Source organism: Pan paniscus, chromosome 5 (assembly GCF_029289425.2).
Source record: "Pan paniscus chromosome 5, NHGRI_mPanPan1-v2.0_pri, whole genome shotgun sequence".
Taxonomy (NCBI): Eukaryota; Metazoa; Chordata; class Mammalia; order Primates; family Hominidae; genus Pan; species Pan paniscus.
The window spans coordinates 26,913,327-26,935,332 of record NC_073254.2 but is presented as its reverse complement, the minus strand read 5'-3'; the positions used below and the strand labels follow the sequence as shown (position 1 = coordinate 26,935,332).

Sequence of the window (22,006 nt, the reverse complement as noted above, 5' to 3'; positions counted from 1 at the left end):
GCAAAGCACTAAAGATTGTGTAGAGATAAAGCAACACACTAAAGTGTCTTAAGAAGGTAGAGAGGGAAGAATGTTGATTTTCTAATTTATGAAAATGTGTTAGGAGAAAATAGTTAAATATTATTAAATAAAATAGTGCATTATAAAAGCTTATTGTGGGGTATAAAGTTATTAACAAAAGAATATGCTACTAATAAGTCTGAGTTATTATAGAATATACAGGAAGAAATTTTCTTTCCAGGCCTTATGTTTTTATATGATTAAAAAGTTACATCAATACTGGAAAAAAGCAGGCTCCTGCTGCTTGTCTTCATTGAGAATATAGCTTTGAAAGATCCTTTTATCGTTTACCCATTTCCCACAGCTTAAGAATTTTTGCAATCTTCCACTCACTCTAGAAACTAGCTTTTCCTTTCTCTTATTTTGTCACAGAGCTAGTTTTTCACAGATAAATTAAAGCCATGTTTACATCTGAACTTGATTATATTCCCCTCCTTACATTATTTATGTATTTTTTTTAAAAAAGCAACTCTAATAAAACTTCTCCCTGTAGTTATACAGATCTCTAGTTATCTTTTTTCTTCTTCATCAAAATTGCTTTTGATTGGATTGCTTATAGTTATACTTTTGGTTTCAATTTTTAGCTTCCCATTCTTCTTGAACACTTTCCCTTTCAACAATCTCTGAAGGTTTCCACTTAATTTTTACTGCACATTTTGTAATCTACTTTTGGTAATCTCTAGTATCTGTTTGCCTTCATGCTGGATTTTCCTTTTTGGACTGTTGAAAGGAATGATAAGCCACAGTTTCATTTAAGGTTCTGATCATTTTCATTTCACCAGATAGTTTTTTTCCTATTCAGTTCAAATTTTCCTAGTGGCATCTTTCTGCAAAATGAATGTGCAAGGAGGCACAGGTCCTTGCGGGACAACAGCATGCAAAATGGTTAATAAAAAAAGATCTGTCCTCAGACACCCTGACTTAGCAAAATTTATCCTAAACCAACTCTACCCTGATCGCTCTCTGACCTCTGACCGCATCCTGCCAGCTTCCCATGTGTGTCAGAGCTAGCTCCAGCTCCTGTCTTGGCTTAGACTTTCCTTTATCCTCCATCTCAACACTTCATCTTCTGGCTCCCAGCTCATCTTCCCTACAGACCCAGCCCTTACACCAGCTATCTAGCGTGGAGTTTTCTGGTTAGCCTTAGGAGTGGGTAAATTTCCTAATTTTCCCATCTCTTTTCCAGGGTCCTTGTGTCAGGGACATACCTCCCCTCTCTACCACTGCTACCTGTATATTGTGGGGAAAAGAACACTGGACTTAAAATCAAATAGGATTTACAATGGTAAACAAAAAAATACACAATTCCTATCTCCTTAGATCTTTAAGGTAGTGGAAGAGACTGCCAAACAAGTAAACAAAGAAATAAATAAAAATTGACAAGTTATGCTCAGGGCTATCCAAGCAGGTTTTATGACTACGGTGATTTTATGATGACTAAATTGGGAGTCCAGCTGCAAAAAGCACTGCCAGAGAAAGTTGGAGGAGGGGGGATGAAAATATAAATTCAGGAAAGAAGGTAGTATTCTTTCAAAAAATAAGCCAAGCGCTAAACTTCATAAAGGACTCAAGTATTTGAGATAGGTTTTTTTTGTTTTGTTTTGTTTTTTTATGGAATCTTGCTCTGTCACCCAGGCTGGAGTGCAGTGGCATGATCTCGGCTCACTGCAGCCTCCGCCTCCAGGGTTCAAGCAATTCTCATGACTCAGCCTCCCAAGTAGCTGGAATTACAGGTGCGCACCACCACGCCCAGCTAATTTTTGTATTTTTAGTCGAGACGGGGTTTCACCATGTTGACCAGGCTGGTCAGGTCTCGAACTCCTGACCTCAAGTGATCTGCCCACCTCGGCCTCCGAAAGTGCTGGGATTACAGGTATGAGCCACCATGCCTGGCCCAAGCTGGCTTTTGCAAGAGATTTTTAAATGTAGGATTTGAACAAATGGGACATGTGTGGTATGTATGGCATATATGAAAATGATATATATGGCTCAGACTAAGAAGAAAGAGTGGCCAGACATTAAGGGTTAAAGACCCTCAAGGACCCTCAGGATGGGTTCCAGCAGTGTTATTGTGAGGACAGAAACCAATAGGCTTATATCGCGTCTTCTGAAGCTGATACAATTCAATAAAAGGAAAGGAAATTACTGGCTATCTAGTGGCTTAAGGAAGGCAGAGATCTCTGAGAACTGATGAGGTTTGGTGAATTTTAATCTGGGAAGAATATTCAATAAGCTTATCTTAACAGTTATTGTAAATAATAAGGGTTTCCAATAAACTTTCTGAAGGTTCACTATGAGAATGAATTTTTGGGGGATAATTGGGGTTTTCTGCTTCTCTTCCTAGATACTTTCTAGCTAATTCTTACTAAAGAGAAAAGAAGAGCTATAATTTAAAGCAAGTAATTTTCTTACTCATTAAATGTTCCAGTAAATGATTTCTTAGAGAAGAAATTAAATTTACAACCAGCATTTTAAGAAGGAGATAATATGATTTTTAATTCATAACCAAGTCCCACTCCTGCATTCTTCATCAATCCAGATTATCAAGTCCAAAAATAAAAACCACAGGCTTGTCCTACAAATGATGCCTTAATCCCAAAGGGGTTGTGGAGCCACGGGAAGAACACAAGGCTTCCAGCAAATCTCAAGGCTTCCAGCAAATCTCAGGTCTACCATTCCCCAGGTTCCATTTCCTTATCCAGAATAAGCAGGCGGCAGTCCCGCCCTGGAGGCCCTTGATGTCTATCACGCCATTGCCTTCCAGGGTCTCCAACCTCTTGTACTGGTCCAACTCAGTCCTCTTTCACAGGCTGACTCCTGACATATTGTAATATACGACTCTTCCTCTGCCGATTCCTGAAACACTGGAATTTCCCAGAGTTTCGCCCTTGGCCCTTTCCTCATCCAACAGATACCTCCTGAGTAATTCCATCCATTGTTTTCGTCTGCAAGACCTTTATGAACTGACGACTCCCAAATCTATTTCTTACTAATTGTGTAACCTTGGGCAAGCTACTTATCCTTTCTGTTTCCATTTCCTCATGTGCGAAATGTGAAAAGAGTAGTACTTACATCACGCATTATTGTTAAGTATGAAATGAGCTCAGATATGTGAAGCGATATAGAACAGTACCTGATGTGTAGTTGGTGCTCAATAAATGTTCACTATTGTTTTATCATTGTCCTCCTAGTTGCCCAAGCCAGAAATTCGCAAGACATCCTTGACGCTTGTGTCTCTTCAACCCCTCCTTCCCAATCTTATCAATTCTATCTCCTAGTAGCATTTCCACTCATTGGATTGCTCAAACAACCTCATGCTTGGTTTCCAGCCTCTAGTGTCATTTTCTCCTTAATCCATTCATCATATTGCAAGACAGTTAACTTAAGTCAGTTAATTTCATAACACACTAGATTTTCCAAAAAAATGTTTCACGGGAAGAGAATTAGACCAACAACCAGCATAATAATCAGGTGATCCTGTGAATGTCTGTTTACAGCAAAGTCCCTGTTCCTCCTTTCTTATCATTCTGAAGAAGCAAATGTCCAAAAAAGCCAACAAAAATAATCATATGTCTATATTCAAAATGTTAACAGATTTATATTTATCAATGCAAAACTAATTCTATTTCTCCCCCACTTTAAATCCTTGACCCATTAACCACAGCCATCAAAATGCATCTGAACTCTTCAAAATGGCCCTGCCTCCCAGCCATAGGTATTTGAGCAGGGGCCTTGAACTTGTCCAGCTCTGCCTCTGGGAGCTTTGCATGTTTTTCCCTCTGCCTGTAGTGAAGCTGTCCCTATGCTTCTGGACTGGCGTTTGAAGACTCAAGGTGAATGTCTCCTCCCTGGGGAAGTCTACCCTAAAACCCCTCCAACATACATATTTATCAAGCCTTGTCTGGCTAAGACAAAATAAGGGTGCCTCTCCTAAGTCCTCCTGCACCATAACTCGGTACAAACGTCTTGCATAACACTTATTACACCCAATTATAATCACCAGTTGTTCACCTGCCTCACCTTTCAGATTGTAAATTCCTTGGCGTAAAGGAATGTACTTTATTCAGCTTTGTTTTCCCAGCTTTTGCACAGTAACTTACTTTTAGAAGGTACTCAGTAAAACTTATTTTTAAGTACAGATTGAATTCATAGCATACATGGAGTTCCCAGCACAGTGCTTGCACTAAGAGTCACATCGTTCCTTTCTCTTTCTGCTACTGGAAAATGCCATCTGGATGGAAGTCCCCTTCCTAGAAATTTCCCTGAAACTACCAACATCTTTGGGTAAATAATAAAACTCCTTGTGTGTTAGGATTCTTTTTTTTTTTTTTTTTGAGATGGAGTCTTGCTCTGTCACCCAGGCTGGAGTGCAGTGGCGCGACCTCGGCTCACTGCGACCTCTGCCTCCCGGGCTCATGCCATTCTCCTGCCTCAGCCTCCCGAGTAGCTGGGACTACAGGCACCCACCACCATGCCCAGCTGATATTTTGTATTTTTAGTAGAGACAGGGTTTCACCATGTTAGCCAGGATGGTCTCGATCTCCTGACCTTGTGATCCACCCGCCTTGGCCTCCCAAAGTGCTGGAATTACAGGCGTGAGCCACCATGCCCGGCACGATTCTTATTTTTTAACTTGTGTACAAATACAAATGGGCATGCATGCATACACACACACACACACACGGTGCCCCCAAACACACAAACCAAGTCCTCTCGCTCAAAGAGTGAGTCTGCAATCTAGCCAGCTAATTAAGAAGGGAGACACGGGTGCAAGGCCTCTACCCATAAAATGTCCCCTACAACTTTTAAAAATACCATTTCTTTAACCTGAAATTCTTTGCCCCAGATCTTGTTATGAAGAAAGTGAGAAACTTCACATTTATAAAATATATATAATATAAACGTTACATGAAATCTATTACAAATATTATATAAATATCTAAAAATGGTTATCATCTTCATGGTCAAGTCCAAAGGTTGGGGAAAAATTAAATTTTGGTTACAATAGAGGGAAAATAAACAACTACAGATCTGCTGGGTCAAGTAAAAGGTGTCTATTTTAATGAGGATTTTGTAACAAAAGAAATATGTGTAACCAGGCCAAGCCTCTCCCTTCAAGAATTCAGGCAAAGATTCTATCACATCCCTCTCCTGCCTCCTGAGTGACAAGTAGCTTCAGAGCCAAAAATGACTCATCAAGACAGTACTTTCTGTCTGTCCATGTGACACAAGGAAGCATGTCTATGAGGGAGGAGCCCCAAGCGGCCAACTGAGGGCTCTGAGGCCTGACAGCCCATTTATGAGCCAGAGTCCTGAGGGACCCCCACGGGTACCATTAGAAGTGCTCTTGGGTTAGAAGTGTTTTGAGGTTGCATAATGTCTTGGTATATCAGTAAACATTGAAATCTGGAAGGAAATCCACTAGTAACTTATCTAGTTCATATCAGGGGTCTTTGGGGGAAAAGAAGGAAGGAAGGGAGGGAGGGAGGGAGGGAGGGAAGGAAGGAGCAAGGAAGGAAGGAAGGAAGGAAGGAAGGAGAAGGAAGAAATAATTCAAAAAGCTTTCTAGCAGCCAGTGCCCAGTCCTCTCAGCAAAGAACCAGAATTGTTCCTTAAATCCAAGGTAGACAAGAAAACATTCTTGAGAGTGAAGTTAGAAGGCTTGGGCTGAATCCCACATCTGACACTTGCTAGCTATTTGTCCTCGGACAGTTAGCCTCTCTGAGCTCAGCTTCCACATTGGACCAATGGGACATCTGACTAGCTCTGACAAAAATTGAGTGAGACAGATCTGAAAGCACCAGACAGTGTATGTCAAAGTAGGTGTGTAGGTGATTCTAATTTATTCTGAAAATATTTATGGAGAGCCTATTACAGACCAGGTAGTGTTCTAGATGCTGGCAATACAGTTAGTTGTAAACAATACAGTCCCTATTCTCATATTCTAATTGGGGGAGAAACATACCTAAAAATTTGAGCTGAGATAAATAAAAGTTTTAAAAATAAATGGCCACTTTTTCCATCAGGGAGGTATGTGCTATTACTGAGGACTTCCCATGATATAGTAAATATGCCTAATATGTTTTGATGGCATCACAGGGCTCTGCACTAATATTCAACCAATTTACTCTTAGAATTGATCTCTGTCTATTGCACTCTCTGCCAGAAAGTGAAATAGCATTTTATTAGCAAGGTCTTAAGTTGCTAATTGCCTCATGCTTTTCTAAATTGTAGTACTTATCTACATCAAAATAAAATCCATTAGAATTAGTTATATCTCCTACTCAAGTTTTAGCTGGCCTAGTAAATTCCATGGTGGGTAGTGTACATATTTAAAAATCACTGGGCAAAAGACAATTTGTTTAGTCACAGTGATAATTCACCAGATACCTGCTCTGCTCTGAAGAGAAGCTTTTTTAAAATAAGAATGAAGACCAAGTGAAGATAACAGATGAAATTTCTTCCAGATGACGTGGAAGCCAAGTACAATATATGGGTAAGAAAATAATCCACCCTCTATTTAGCACCCCCAGGCCCATTAGTGTTATTTCTTAACAGAGACTGCTGTTTTATTGTATGACCTCCTCAAATGTCCCATTAAGGTCAATGGCTGTATTTGTGCTTCTGTATTGTACACTGGAAGACTTTCTACACAGTTCTAATTCTCCAGTATCTCTGAAAGGAAAGGCACTTACTGAAACTCAAAGACAGTGCAAGAGTCTCACTTGAATTGTATGAGTCCACTAAAGCCTTTCCTATGGTCAGATGAATTGGGGTGCTAGCTCACACTTCAGACATCTGTGGATTCCTGAACTACTGTTAGGACTAGGAACTTTGCAGGTAAACCATAACTGAAAAAAAAAAAAAAAAAAAGTCCTGCCTACAATTCTAGTGCATCTCTCATCAGTGTTTAAATATATCCTTTTAAAAGGAAAAAAAAATTGCTGAATTTGGTATTGTCTTAAATTTTCTTTACTGTTATAGCTCTTGAATATATGTAAATCATCCAAATGATTTAGAGTATATATACAAATACATTCATTGCCTTATTAAAATTTTTAAGTTCTGAGAGAGACACTGTGCATCTCTCCCTTTGCCCTTCCTCCCTATCACTGAGAAAAGACCACATTTCAGAAAAATTATCCTATCCTAGCCATAATACCTACCTGCGGTTCCATGAATGAGTCATGCTCTCCCATCTCACAAACTTTCCACAGGCCTGAAATGCATTTCCACACATCTCTTTGCTGGCCTAGCCCCCACTCTCTATCAGGACTTGGATTGGATGTCACCTTTCCTGAGGAGGCCTCCTCTGACCCCCTTTCCCTTAGCACCAGGCAAGAGGTCCCTCCTCTGTGCTCCCAGTGCACACCATGGGTTCCCACCTTAACACTTGCCAGTCTGTAGAGTCGTCACAATTTACTTAGTGCTCATCACTGGGCTGGGAGATTTTGGAGAAGAGGGACTGTGTCTTTCCTGCCTAGATCCCCATTAGATCAGTGACAGCAGTTCCAGGACATTGATTAAAACACCTGGAATAGCACCAGTCCCATGTGTTCTTCCCTCCTGCTCTGCTCTAAACACTTTCCCTGTTATCCCAAACTCTTTTTGTCCACACCTGACATTCCATTTTGAGTTTTTGGAGTATCTTCTCCACTTCTTTTCTCTTTCAAGGCTATCTTTGACACACATATTCCTTAAAGAGTATGACTCAGCTGGGCGCAGTGGCCCATGCCTATAATCCTAGCATTTGGGAGGCCGAGGCGGGTGGATCACCGGAGGTCAGGAGTTCAAGGCCAGCTTGGCCAACATGGTGAAACCCCATCTCAACTAAAAATACAAAAAAAAAAAAATTAGCTGGGCATAGTGGCGCATGCCTGCCATCCCAGCTACTCCGGAGGCTGAGGTAGGAGAATTGCTTGAATGAAGGAGGTGCAGGTTGCAGTGAACCAAGATCACACCTTTGCACTCCAGCCTGGGTGACAAGAGAGAAACTCTGTCTCAAAAAAAAAAAAAAAGAGTATGACTCAATAATTATTATGTAAACTTATTTTGCATGTATGTAAGTGTGAGAAGAAGTCGCATAATTAATTTTTCCTCACTCCAGCTCTTCCTATGGTCTCTTTATTTTCCCAACCAAAGCTCAAATTCCAGCTTCTCTGCCTCATCACACGACTCCTCACCCTATATCTGAAACAATGAGTTAAAAAGGTAGCCCTGGTTTCTGTGTTCTCTTCTAATACTAGTGAATTATCTAGAAAAAAAATTTTTATCAAGCAGTGACCAGTCTCTGAGTCACTGAAAAAGAAAGAGAGGATTCCCTTAACCTTACATTATGGTAGCCTTACACCATCTCAACTGTATTTTTTATGTAGACTTTTGTTTCTGTTCTCCAACTATGTATTGTCCTGCATTTCTCCAACTTTACTTTCTTCTCTCTTTCTAGCTTAGTCATTTATGACATTCTTAAAAAAAAGTTTTTGGATTTGGGGGCTTTTTGAGAAAAATATCAAGTCACATACACAAGAATTTCTATTAGACTATTAGCAGATTTCTCAAAAGAAACCTTACAAGCCAGAAGAAAATGAGATAATACATTCAAAGTGTCATTAAAATGTCATGTATAATATTATGCTCAGCAAAGCTATCTTCAGAAATGAAGGAGAAATACATCTTTTCTCAGACAAGCAAAAGCTGAGGGAATTCATCACCGCTAGACCAGCCTTACAAAAAATGTTTAAGGAAGTATTCCAATTGGAAGCAAAAGGACAATAATTACTATCATAAAACATATGAAAGTCTAATCTCACTGGTAGAGGTAAATTTATTATCACATTCAAAATACTTCATTACCATAATGTTGGTACATAATCTTTCATATCTCTACTGTGAAGTTAAAAAGTCAACATGGTCGATGATAAGTCTAGCTACAATAAGTTGTTAGGGAACACACAATATAAAAAGATGTAAATTAAGCAGCAAAATTAAAAATTGTAGAAGGGATAGTAAAAGTCTAGAATATTTGTATGCAACCAAAGTTTATTATTATCAGCTAAAAATAGTCTATTATAACTATACAATATTTTATGTAAGCCCCAGAATAACTGCAAAGAAAAATATTACTGCAGATACACAAATGAGAAAGAGAAAGAAATCAAAGTTTATTACTACAGAAAATCACTCCAACATAAATGTAGCCATAAGAGAGGAAGAAAGAGACAGAAGATAAACAAAACAACTGGAAAACAATTAATAAAATAGCAGGAGTAAGTCTTTACATATCAATAATAATCTTGACTGTAAATGGATTAAATTTCATAATTAAAGTATATAAAGTGGCTAAATAGAGTTTAAAAAAAAAACAAGTATGTGTTGCCTGTAAGAGACTTACTTAACCTGTAAGAACATACATAAACTGAAAGTGAAAGGATGGAAGCTCATATTCCATGCAAAGAGAAACCAAAAGAGAGCAGGAGTAGTACATATGACAATTGTAAATATATGTGAAACTAGCAGTTGAGCACCCAAATGCGTAAAGCAAATATTATTAGATCTAAAGGGAGGGAGAGACCTCAATACAATGATAGTAGAGGACTTCAACACCCCGCTTTCAGCAATGGACACAGATCATCCAGACAGAAAATCAACAAAGAAACATCATATTTAAACTGCACTCTAAACCAAATGTACCTAACAGTCATTACGGAACATTCCACCCAACCGCTACAGAATACACATTCTTCGCAACAGCACATGAAACCTTCTCAGGATAGATCATATGTTAGGCCACAAGCCAAGTGTCAAAAAAAATTTTTAAATCAAAATTATGTCAAGTAACTTTTCAGACCACAGTGGAATAAAATTAGAAATCAGTAACAGGAGAAATTTTGGAAAACATACAAATATATAGAAATTAAACATGCTCCAGAAAGACCAATGGGTCAATAAAGAAATTAAAAAGGAAATTTAAAAATAATTTAATACAAATGAAAATGGAAATACAATATACCAAAACCTATGGGATACAGCAAAAACAATTCTAAGAGGGAAGTATATAGCAATTAACATCTATATGAACAAAATAGAAAAATCTCAGATAAAAACCTAACATTGTACCTCAAGAAACTAGAAAAACAAGAACAAACCAAAGCCAAAATTGGTAGAAGGGAATAAATAATAAGGATCAGAGCAACAATAAACAAAATAGAGAAAAAAATTAAAAAGATCAACATAACCAATAATTGTTCCTCTGAAAAGATAAACAAAATCAACCAATCTTTAGCCAGACTAACTATGAAATAAAGATAAAAGCCAAATACATAAAGTCAGCGGTGAAAAAAGAGACATTAGAACTGATCCTAGAAATACAAAGGATCATAAGTGACTTTTATGAAAAGCTAAATCTAGAAGAAATGGATAGGTTTCTAGGTACATATGCTACCAAAATTGAATTATGAAGAAACAGAAAACAGAGCAGAACAATAATAAATAACAAGATTAAATCAATAATAAAACATCTCCCATCAAAGAAAAGCCCCGGACCAAGTGGCTTCACTGCTGAATTATACCAAACATTTTTTTTTAATGAACATCAATTCTTTTCAAATTACTCCAAAAAATTGAAAAGGAGGTAATTCTTCCAAATTAATTTTATAAAGCCATCATTACCCAGATACTAACACCAGAGAAGAACATAACCAAAAAAAGAAACTACAGGCCAATCTCCCTGATGAACATAGATGCAAAAAAAAGTTAACAAAATACTAGCAAGCTGAATTCAACAGCACATTAAAAAGATCACTTATCATGATTATGTGAGATTTATTCCATGGACTCAAGGATGGTTCAGCATACCTAAATCAATAAACATTATAGAATCAAGGACAAAAACCATATAATCATTTCAATTGATGCAGAAAAAGCATTTGATGAAATTCAACATCTCATCATAATAAAAACTCTCAACAAATAGAAATAACACACCTCAACACAATAAAGGCCATATATGACAAACCCACAGTTAAATCATGCTAAAGGAGGAAAAGTTTAAAGCTGTTTCTCTAAGATCTGGAAAACGACAAAGATGCCCACTTTCGGCACTTTCATTAAAAACAGTAATGGAAGTCCTGGCAAGTACAATTAGGCAAGAGAAAGAAAGGTCATTCAAATTGAAAAAGAGAAAGTCAAACTGTGTCTGTCTGCAAATGATATGAACTTATATATAGAAAAACCTAAAGACTCTATCCAAAAAACTTTTAGAACTGATAAACTAATTCATTTAAGTTTCAGGATGCGAAATTCAACATGCAAAAATCAGTAGCATTTCTATAAAACAATAAAGAACTCCCTGAAAAAGAAAGAAAGAAAGCAATCTCATTTATGCTAGCTACAAAAATTAAGATACCCAGCAATAAATTTAACCAGGGAAGTGAAAACTCTTTACAATAAAACCTGTAAAATATCGATGATAGGAATTGAAGAGGACACAAATAAATGGAAAGCGGTCTCATGTTCGTGGATTGGAAGAATTAATATTGTTAAAATGTCCATACTACTCAAAGTGATCTATAGATTCAATACAATCCCTATCAAAATACCAATGATATTTTTCACAAAATTATATTTCACAGGAATAGAAAAAGTTGATCCTAAAATTCATATGAAACCAGAAAAGGCTCCAAATAGCCAAAGCAATTTTGAGCAAAAAGAATAAAGCTGGAGGCATCACACTACCTGACTTCAAAATGTACTACAAGTCTATAGTAACCAAAACAGCATGGTACTGGCATAAAAATAGACACATAGACCAATGGAACAGGATAGACGATACAGAAATAAATCCACACATTTACAGCCAACTAATTTTTGACAAAGGTGCCAAGAACACATATTGAGGAAAGGACAATCTCTTCAACAGATGGTGCCAGGAAAACTGGATATCCACATACAGAAAAGTAAAACTAGACCTCTATCTCTCATCATTACAAATATTAACTCAAAATGGATTAAATACTTAAATGTAAGACCTAAAAAGATAAATCTACTAGAAGAAAACATAGGGAAAACATTTTGTGATATTTGTCTGGGCAAGGATTTTTCAGACCTCAAAAGCATAGGCAACAAAAGAAAAAGTAGTTAAATGGGATTATTCTGCATCTAGAATGGTTAATCCTTTCCAGAAGGCTTTCCATTCACTTTGCCCAGATCCATCAGAGGAATCGCTGTCTATGGAAGCTATGGCATTATAAAATGAGTTTCTTAAATTATAAGGCTTGAAAGTCAAAATTACTCCTTGATCCATGGGCTACAGAATGGATGTTGTGTTAGCAGGTAGGAAAACATTAATCTCTTTGTACATTCTCATCAGAACTCTTGGGTAACCAGGTACATTGTCAATGAGTAGTAGTATTTTGAAAGCCATTTAAAAAAAATAGGTCTAAACGGTGAGCTTAAAATATTCAGTAAATAATGCTGTAAATAGATGTACTGTCATCCAGGCTTTGTTGTTCCATTTATGTGGCACAAGAAGAGCAGCTTTTAGCATAATTCTTAAAGGCCCTAGGATTTTTGGAACGGTAAATAGGCATTGGCTTCAACATAAAGTTACCAGCTGCATTTGTCTCTGACAAGAGTGTCAACCTGTCCTTTGAAGCTTTGAAGCCAGGCATTGACTTCTCTCTAGTATGAAAGTCCTAGATAGCATCTTCTTCCAATAGAAGGCTGTTTTATCTACAGTGAAGATCTGTTGTTTAGTGCAACCACCTTCCTCAATGATCTTAAGTAGATCTCTGGATAATTTGCTGTAGCTTCTACATTAACCCTTGCTGCTTCACCTTGCACTTTTATGTTATGGAGATAGCTTCTTTCCTTAAACCTCATGAACCAACCTCTGCTAGTGTCAAACTTGTCTTCTGCAGCTTCCTCACCTCTCTCAGCCTTCATAGAATCGAATAGTTAGGGCCTTGCTCTGGATTAGATTTTGGCTTAAGGAAATGCTGTGCCTGGTTTGTTCTTCTACCCAGACTACTAAAACTTTCTCCATATCAACAATCTGGCATTTTGCTTTCTTATAATTCATGTGCTAACTTGAGTTTCTTAAATTATAAGGCTTGAAAGTCAAAATTACTCCTTGATCCATGGGCTACAGGGACCTTTAAACCATAGCAATTATAATAGTAACATCAAAGATCACTGATCACAGGTCACCATAACAGAATAATAATAATTATAAAGTTTGAAATGCTGGAAGAATTACCAAAATGTGACACAGAGATAAGAAGTGAGCACTTCTGTTGGAAAAATAGTGCCAATAGACTTGCTCAATGCAAGGTTGCTACAAACCTTCAACTTATAAAAAATACAATATCTGCAAAGGGCAATAAAGGAGAGCACAATAAAATGAGGTATACCTGCATGTACAATTATGCATTAATTCAAAACAACATTTTAAAAATATATTGCTGGATTTGGTGTTGTCCTAAATTCTTCTTTACTATAATCACTCCTGAATATATGCAAATCATCCAGGTGATTCATGGTACACACATACTAATTGCATTAACAAAAAAGAATTTTTAAGTTCTGAGAGAGACACTATACATCTCTCCCTTTGCCCTTCTTCCCTACCACTGAGAGAAGACCACATTTCAGAAAAATTCTACTCCAGCCATAATACCTTCCTGTGGTTTGACGAATGAGTCATGCTCTCCCATCTCACAAACTTTCTGCAGGCCTGAAATGCATTTCCACACATCTCTTTGCTGGCCTAGCCCCCACTCTCAATCAGGACTCTGCTTAGATGTCACCTTTCCTGGGGAGGCCTCCTCTGACCTCCTTCCCTTAGCACCAGGCAAGAGGTCCCTCCTCTGTGCTCCCAGTGCACACCATGGGTTCCCACCTTAGCACTTGCAAGTCTGTAGAGTCGTCACAATTTACTTAGTGCTCATCACTGGGCTGGGAGATTTTGGAGAAGAGGGACTGTGTCTTTCCTGCCTGGATCCCCATTAGATCAGTAAGAGCAGTTCCAGGGCATTGATTAGCACCGGGAATAGCACCGGTCCCACTGTGTTCTTCCCTCCTGCTCTGCTCTAAACCCTTTCCCTGTTATCTCAAACTCTTTTTGCCCACACCTGACATTCCATTTTGAGTTTCTGGAGTATCTTCTCCACTTCTTTTCTCTTTCAAGGCTATCTTTGACAAATATTCCTTAAAAGGTATGACTCAATCATTATTAGCTCCTCTTTCTTCCTTGATGTTTGTTCTAAACTTATTTTGCATGTATCAAAGTGTGAGACAAAATCACGTAATTAATTTTTCCCCACCCAAGCAATTCCTATGGTCTCCTCAGTTCCCTAACCAAGGCTCAAATTCCAGCTTCTATGCCTCATCACATCTTCCCCCACACTGGCTTATCTCTGAAACAATGACTTAAGAGGGTGGCCCTGGTTTCTGTGTCCTCTTCTAATACTAGTGAATTCTCTAGGGAGAAACTTTGTCAAGCAGTGACCAGTCTCTGAGTCACTGGGAAAGAAGGGAAGGGTTCCCTCAACTTAACCAGGGTAGCCTTGCACCATCGCAACTGTAGACTTTTTCATGTATACTTTTGTTTCTGTTCCCCATTCATGTATATTCTGCATTTCTCCAAATTTCTTTTCTCCTCTCTCCCTAAATAAGTCATTTAGGACTGGTAAAAAATGAGTTACTACCATGGGACTAAACAACACATATAACTAAGACATCATTGTTATTTGAAGGGAAAGTAAAACAAAATGGATCGTGTGTGAGTTTATTAGGGCTGCCGTAACAAATAATTACAGACTGGGTGTCTTCAACAACAGAGTGTACTTTCTTACAATTCTAGAGCATAGAAGCCCAGGATCAAGATGCCAGCAGGGTTATTTTTCTGAAGTCTCCTTCCTTAGCTTGTAGAAGGCCACCAACTCCCTCTATCTTCACAGGGGCAACCCTCTGTGCATGCACATGTCTGGTGTCTTTCTGTCTGTGTCATAAACTCCTCTTATTATGAGGACACTAGTCACTGGATTAGACCACACCCTGATAACCCCATTTTACCTTAATTACTTCTTTAAACACCCTATCTCAAATGTAGTGGCATTCTGAGGTGCTGGGAGTTAACGCTTCAACAAATGAATTTGAGGAGGAAAAGGACACAGTTCAGCCCATAGCAGGTAGATTCTTATTTTCATTCCCTTAACAAATTCAGAAATTATTACATATCAGGCACATATCGCTTGGCATTGGACAGGTATAGTACAAAGCTGTCTACAACCTGGTCAAAGCTAACAAGACCTCCACTTGCTGCTGGCATTTCGGAAACTTCTTCGAAGCCTGATTTCATCCTTGGAGACTGCAGCCATACTCCATCCCATATTCATCTCTGACTCTGCAATCCTTTTGCACTTAACATCAGGCTAAATGGTGTAGACCTTTATTCTCTTTTATGTGTTGGACTTGTCTCTTCAAATAAATAGAGAGGGAACAGCAAAGTGGAGGATATGGCTCATAAAAGAAATCCCCAATTAAGAAATCAAGTGACCTGTGATATCAAATTCTAGTAAAAAAGATCCATTATTAATATTATGAATTTGTGGGCAGAGAGGACTGTCTTAGTCATCTTTTGCTTTCTTCATCTCCTCCTACTGCCCAGTTCATCTTCTCTAGTTCTCCCCATCTTCTGGCTCTGAGAATACCTTCATGCCACGCCTTCTGTCTAGAGCAAACTTGTTCAACCCGTGGCCCATGGGCAGCATGTGGTCCAGGATGGCTTTGAATGTGGCCCAACACAAATTCATAGACTTTCTTAAAACATTGAGTTTTTTTGCAATTTTTTTTAGCTGCTCAGCTATCGTTAGTGTTAGTGTGTTTTATGTGTGGCCCAAAACAATTCTTCCTCTTCCTATGTGGCTCAAGGAAGCCAAAAGATTGGACACCCCTTGTCTAGAGCACTCTCTCTTCAATTCTTTCCCTTCCAACCCACTTACTAGATTTAAACAAAAAATTCAAATAATATTCTCTTATATATCTGCTCCTATTATTTTTGGAAAAATGATTATTCTGTCCTTCAGAACCATTATCTGAAACCCACTTTTCCATACCTACTTTAGTCACCTATAAACACTGAAAATCAGAGAGGTTAAGAACTTTATTTCATGTCTATACAGTTATTGTAGCTAAAGATTCAAGCCAGAGTTGCTCTCTCTTAGACTCCAAGCTCCTAGTCACAACCCTCGCTACCATCTGTACTGCTTCAGGTGCCTGGATTTCTTCTCTTACTAGAGCCATTGGGATCTTGATGAGCAAAGACCTACCCATAGGAAAAATGAGAATATTCGTACTATTATGAAAGCTTACATGCCTATTAATTTTATATTAGGAATTACTCTTCATTCTTCACTCAGCAAAACTCCTTGAGTGTTACAGATAAAAATAGTTGTATTGGTAGAATGAAATTTTTTTCTCAATGGAAATAATTTTAAACATTTCAGTGAGGTTCAAAATAACAATTCATGAACTCAAACAAGTTTTAGGAAAGCTAGACCTTCATGATCTTTAGAAATCAAGACAACAGAAGTATCACTTAAAATGCAAAGGTTAGTTGACAAAGACAGTTTCCAGGAAACACATTCCTTTCTTTTTTTTAACAAGGAACCAGAAAGGATAAAGAAAATGATACTGAAATTAAGAAGCCACTCAGAAAAAGAAAACACAGGAGAGAAATGTGAGGAGCCTCAATTTTCATGAAAGATGTCCAGAATAATCCATTTAACCCTCTCTTTCACGATCTCATTGTGTTTGTGTAACTCCAGGCCAAGTATCAATAACATCCAAGTTGATTTATGGTGGTGAAAGGTTTTTCCGTGAGAACTCTGATGATGGAAGTCAATAAATGAGTATTAGGAAGATAGAAGTCTCTCTACAAACCCAAACTGGTGGGGCTAGTTTATGTCAAAGGAATGAAAAATGAGGCTGGTCTGTGAATGCCTAGTACCCTGTGTGAAAGCCAAGCTAAAAACCAGATCTTGGGTGAATTTTTGTTCTCCATCAAAAATTTGCATTTGTACACCCACTTTTTGTAACAGATTCTTTTTATGCTAACTCCTCAAAGAAGTTGCTTCTACTGCTTTTGAAGACTGGACAGTGTTCCCTATATTTACCCAAAATTGTACATTTAGCAGGTGAAATTTGGAAACTCAAGTGCAGCTACCTAGAAATCTGGAATGAGATCACAAGCTGGCTTAAAAGTATTTGAGATTCCCTGAATCTTCTTTGTCTGTCAGAATATTCAGTACATTTTCTTTTATCTGTGTGTTCCATTTCTCAAAATTTGGGCCAATAAAATATTTAAAATGCAAATATTTTTAAGATGATAGAGCTGTCTTCACAGTTATGTGTCCTGCTCTAAAGAAAATGTGCACATTGACTCCTTATAATTACCCAGAAATAAGAAAGCACATGTAAACACTCAGCTCCCACAACCCCACCCACTTTGAATTGTGCCCTAGGTTAAACATAAACATTTGGAGAACTGGGAGAGTAAAACACTGTCAAGTGGTTAATTGAATTGTTTTTTTTTTTTTTTTAAACAGGGTTTTGCTTTTATCACCCAGACTGGAGTGCAATGGCGCAATCTCGGCTCACTGCAACCTCCCCCTCCCAGGTTTAAGCGATTCTCTTGCCTCAGCCTCCCAAGTAACTGGGATTACAGGTGCCCACAACCACGCCCGGCTAATTTTTATATTTTTAGTAGAGACAGGGTTTCACCATGTTGGTCAGGCTGGTTTCGACCTCCTAATCTCTGGTGATCCACCCGCCTTGGCCTCCCAAAGTGCTGGGATTACAGGCTTGAGCCGCCGTACCCGGCCTTGAAAATTTTTATGTGTCTACTTACAAACCATAAATCATTTTTATTTCCTATTTTAGTTTGTTTACTAATTTACTCTCACTCTTCCTCGAGTCCAAAGTCAGCGCCACTCCCAGCAGATTTGTGCTTCAGCAAGGGAGTGAGATCTACTCTCTGGGAAGCCAGACCTGCATCTGGTCGACCTTGACTCAAAACTCAGCCAAGATTTCACACAGTCCCAGAAGGCTCCCACACAAGCCTCTTGCTCCCTCAAGGCAAACAACCTGGCCCAGGTTTCTTGAGCTAATACTGCATTTTCTGTCTTTTGTTGGTGTACCCCAAAGCCTCTCTCATCTACGCTTTTACAAAAAAGGAACAGATAATTCCAAATCCATCTTCCCTACCACTTCATTCCCTTCAAGGCGTTTATTCAAATTACTTAGCCATCAGGTTTTCCCAAAAATATTTGTGCATGAAGTCAACCTCAAAAATGCTGATAGGCCTATGGCAATTAGGTGTACCTGAGATAGTTGAAACAATAGTTTGTGGAGGTATCTTCCCTAGTTCATTCTGAAGTTTCATTTGAAATGCTGGGGCTGCCAGTTCTGTCCCATTTGTTCTGCTGATGCCTTTGCTCTGTACCCCTCAACTCCCAGAATTTCTCCTCCCTAGTTATCTAAGGGACTAATTCTGGTGACCCCTCTCTCCATGTCTATATTATAAGTCTCCATTCCATTGAGAGCAGCCTGACCTTTCTGTGACACATCCTTCCCCTTTTGACCCTTCCTTAACTCTAACCATATGTCTTCTGGAAACCCTGCTCTGCTGCCAAGGAGCTCAGAAATTTGCAATCTGTTCTTTAAATACATGCGCCTCCGCCTCATCCCAGGTGAAACCTGGATTTCCCCTGATGACGTAATTCCCCTTGTAATTCTCAAGGTGCATCTACTCATCTCCCACACAGCCTTTCCTCAGCACCTTAGCATTAGGGGAAGTGTTCTGTATCCCCTGTGTGAATATTCAGCCTTTATTTAATAACACCTCTTCCCTTCCTTGTCAGTTTCACATCCTTACCTATTCTCTACGCCCATTCATCCACAGCTGCCCTCTTTCTCATTGCTTGGGAGCAGCACAACCATCATTACATTAAAAAATCAAGCACCTGTTACCCATCTGGAACATGCATGCTACATAGGGTTGCCCATGTGCACAGGCACACTACAGCAATTAATTCCACCCTTGAGATTTCGGAGCGTACCTGTTTGTATCCTTCAATTTGCAGATTCCTTTGAAAGCAAACTCTGTTGGCTCTGTTGTGGACTTGCTTGAATCACATGGTTCTCTTTTTATACTTCAGTTTTAGTTGCTTGAAGATAGCTACTTTTCTCTTCGAGGTGTTTCCCTGAAGCAGATTTCAAAAGTGCTCTACCAATGAATTTTAATGAATCTAGAGTACTCCACAATCTATTAACAACTCACAAATAACTGGGCACTCAAGTTACTTCCACTTTTTCACATAAACATCATTACAGTTATCATCTTTGCACACAAATCTGAATGACATTTCTGATTATTTTCTTAGAAGCAATTTCTAGAAGTGAAAAGTAGGGTCAAAGTCTTTGAATGTTTATAGCTTTTGTCATATAGTGACAACTTGCTTTCTAGGGTGGTTGTAACAATTTATACTCTACCAGCACTGTTTGAGTGTCTCACCACTCCCTCTTTTCATACAGCATTTCAACAAATCTTTGCAGAGCAAGTAGCCAAGATTGGTGCAAAAAGATCTAGGTTTATGGAACAGTGGTCTAAGTCCAGGAGATAATTTGCTAACACACCTGATATAATCAAGAGTTTGAAAAAAACAATATGATAAAGGCAATTAGTGCTATAAAAAAATAAAGGCAATCAGAAACTCCAGAGGGACAGGGGGGCAAAAGACAGTAAAAGGCATATAATCGTAAAACATTAGTGAGTTTCGCAGGGAACAATATTTATGTGGTTATGTGACATCAGTGATTTGAAAGTGATATAATTACATGGGTAGAATGGGAAAAAGAGGAAGGTATGCACTGAGAGCTGAAGTTTCATTTGTTACTGCAGAAATCAATATCTAAGGTATAAAACTGATAAAATAGGAAAAGCAGTTTATGTGTACCACTCACAGACATGAAGGTAAATATAAGAAGCAACAAAGTTAAGTACTTGCTTTCAGAGAATTGAACTCAGAGTAGGGAGGAGAAGGCAAGAAGCTTGAATTTCATTATGAGATCCTTTTAACCATGAGCTCCTTACTTTTGATTTTAAAATTTTAACAGTATTCTAAAATATGGAGATTATTTGAAGTCTTCACCAATTTTTAAAAATGGTATGACCTTGAATAAGTATTATTATCATAAATCTATCAGAATGTCATATTTTTGTCACTTGTCTGTTTGTGTTCTTTACTTAACAAGAACTCTTACTAATTTTCTTATTGTTTTTTAAGAGTTTTTTATATATTTGTCTACCATGTTTGCTAAGAAATATTTTACCCAGATGTTTGTTTGCTTTCTATTTTGTTTCCGGCATGGAACAAATGTACTAAATAAATCAATTTTTACCTTTTTTTGTAGAGAAATTCTCAAGTCACCAGTATTTATTTCTATAGGGTTAATTATTTTACTTTAAAGTTTTTAGATTTATCTTGGTATCTTATTTGTTTTCTTTATTTAATAAATAGCTATATAAAGCATATTTGTGTCAGGCACTACTACAAGCTCTTATTAAATATTAACTCAACTAATGGTAGATGAAAGAGAGGAGGTTCTTGATTGTTTCTCCCTAAAGAACTAATTATCCTTAAGGTATTTACAACAAATTCCTTCCCTTCTCCATAGGTTTGTAATATATTTCTATCTATTTTGTTTGAGAGCTATCTTTCCTTTTCTTTCAGTAAAATCATACCATTTTACTTAATGTTACTTTGTAATACAGTGTCTATCTGAAAGATTAATTTTCTTTCCATCACTTTGATTTTTAAAAATTAGCCACTTTTACCCACTTATTTCTCTAGATGATATTTTGATATTTAAGCTCTAAAATAAATTCTGCTGGAAATCCGACCAGGAGTTTGTTAAACCAACAAATTAATTAAGAAGTATTTACATCTTTACAGTGCCCATTTTTTTCACTAGTAAAAGTTCTTTCTTTTTATAATAATCTTTCTAATTATTTAAATCTTATTTTTTATTATTTAATATTATTAATTATTTAAATCTTACTTTAAATCTCTATGCTGCTAACATTTTAGGTTGCTAATGAATGCTCATTAATTCTAAAACTATTCCAGTTGATGCTCATAGGTTTCCTAGCATTATATTTGTGTCATCTGTAAATAGTATTAATTTTATGTCCTCTCCTTAAGGAATTATACTTCATTTCTATTTCATGATTTAATGCATTAGCCAGTATTTTCAGGATACTATTAAGTAAAAGGACAGTGACCATACAATTTAAAGAAATACAGAAAGGCCAAATGTTAAGAATTAATATTTAGCCAACATCATGTATTATCAACATAAAATAAATGACAGGAATATATAATTAACCCAAAATTTACCATAATTATATTATGAATTATAATGATCATTATAAATGTCATTAACATTTTTAGTAGTTTAATTTTTTAAATTTGATGTTATGGCTGAGGACAGGAAATTCCGTGGCCCTGTTAGTCACTAGATTGCTCCTGTGGGTACCATGCTGCACACAGATGATGTTGAATGAATGCTCAATTTCATCATGGTGTTAGGGAGCTGTCTTGTCTAGCTCTATCAAGATAGGCACTGCTGATAGAGATAGAGATGTTGTCAGTGGGCTTTCCTTTCTCTCTAGCAGTACCAAAGAAGGGAAAGACACTTTGTTTTAAACTGCTAGCCTTGAAGATTTGGTCAATGGTGATGATGCAGTTCCACTGATACAGCCTCACCAATGTAAGGTTCACACACAGTTGAAAGGATATGCTTTCCGAATACTTTCAGAATCACGCTTCGGATTTTTACCTTCACTTATACTTTGATGTCTAGTATATTTCACATTTAAATAAAT

General features: G+C 37.6%; 1 protein-coding gene across 3 annotated transcripts in view; it reads right to left on the bottom strand.

Moving 5' to 3' along the window:
• EDN1 (endothelin 1) overlaps positions 1 to 22,006 on the bottom strand; it is a 98,253-nt gene that overhangs the window by 16,546 nt on the left and 59,701 nt on the right. For all 3 annotated transcript variants that reach the window (XM_063605153.1, XM_055113188.2, XM_057302439.2), the window contains one exon: positions 19,179 to 19,322. The gene's annotated coding sequence lies outside the window, so the exon portion shown is untranslated. The remainder of the gene's footprint in view (positions 1 to 19,178; positions 19,323 to 22,006) is intronic.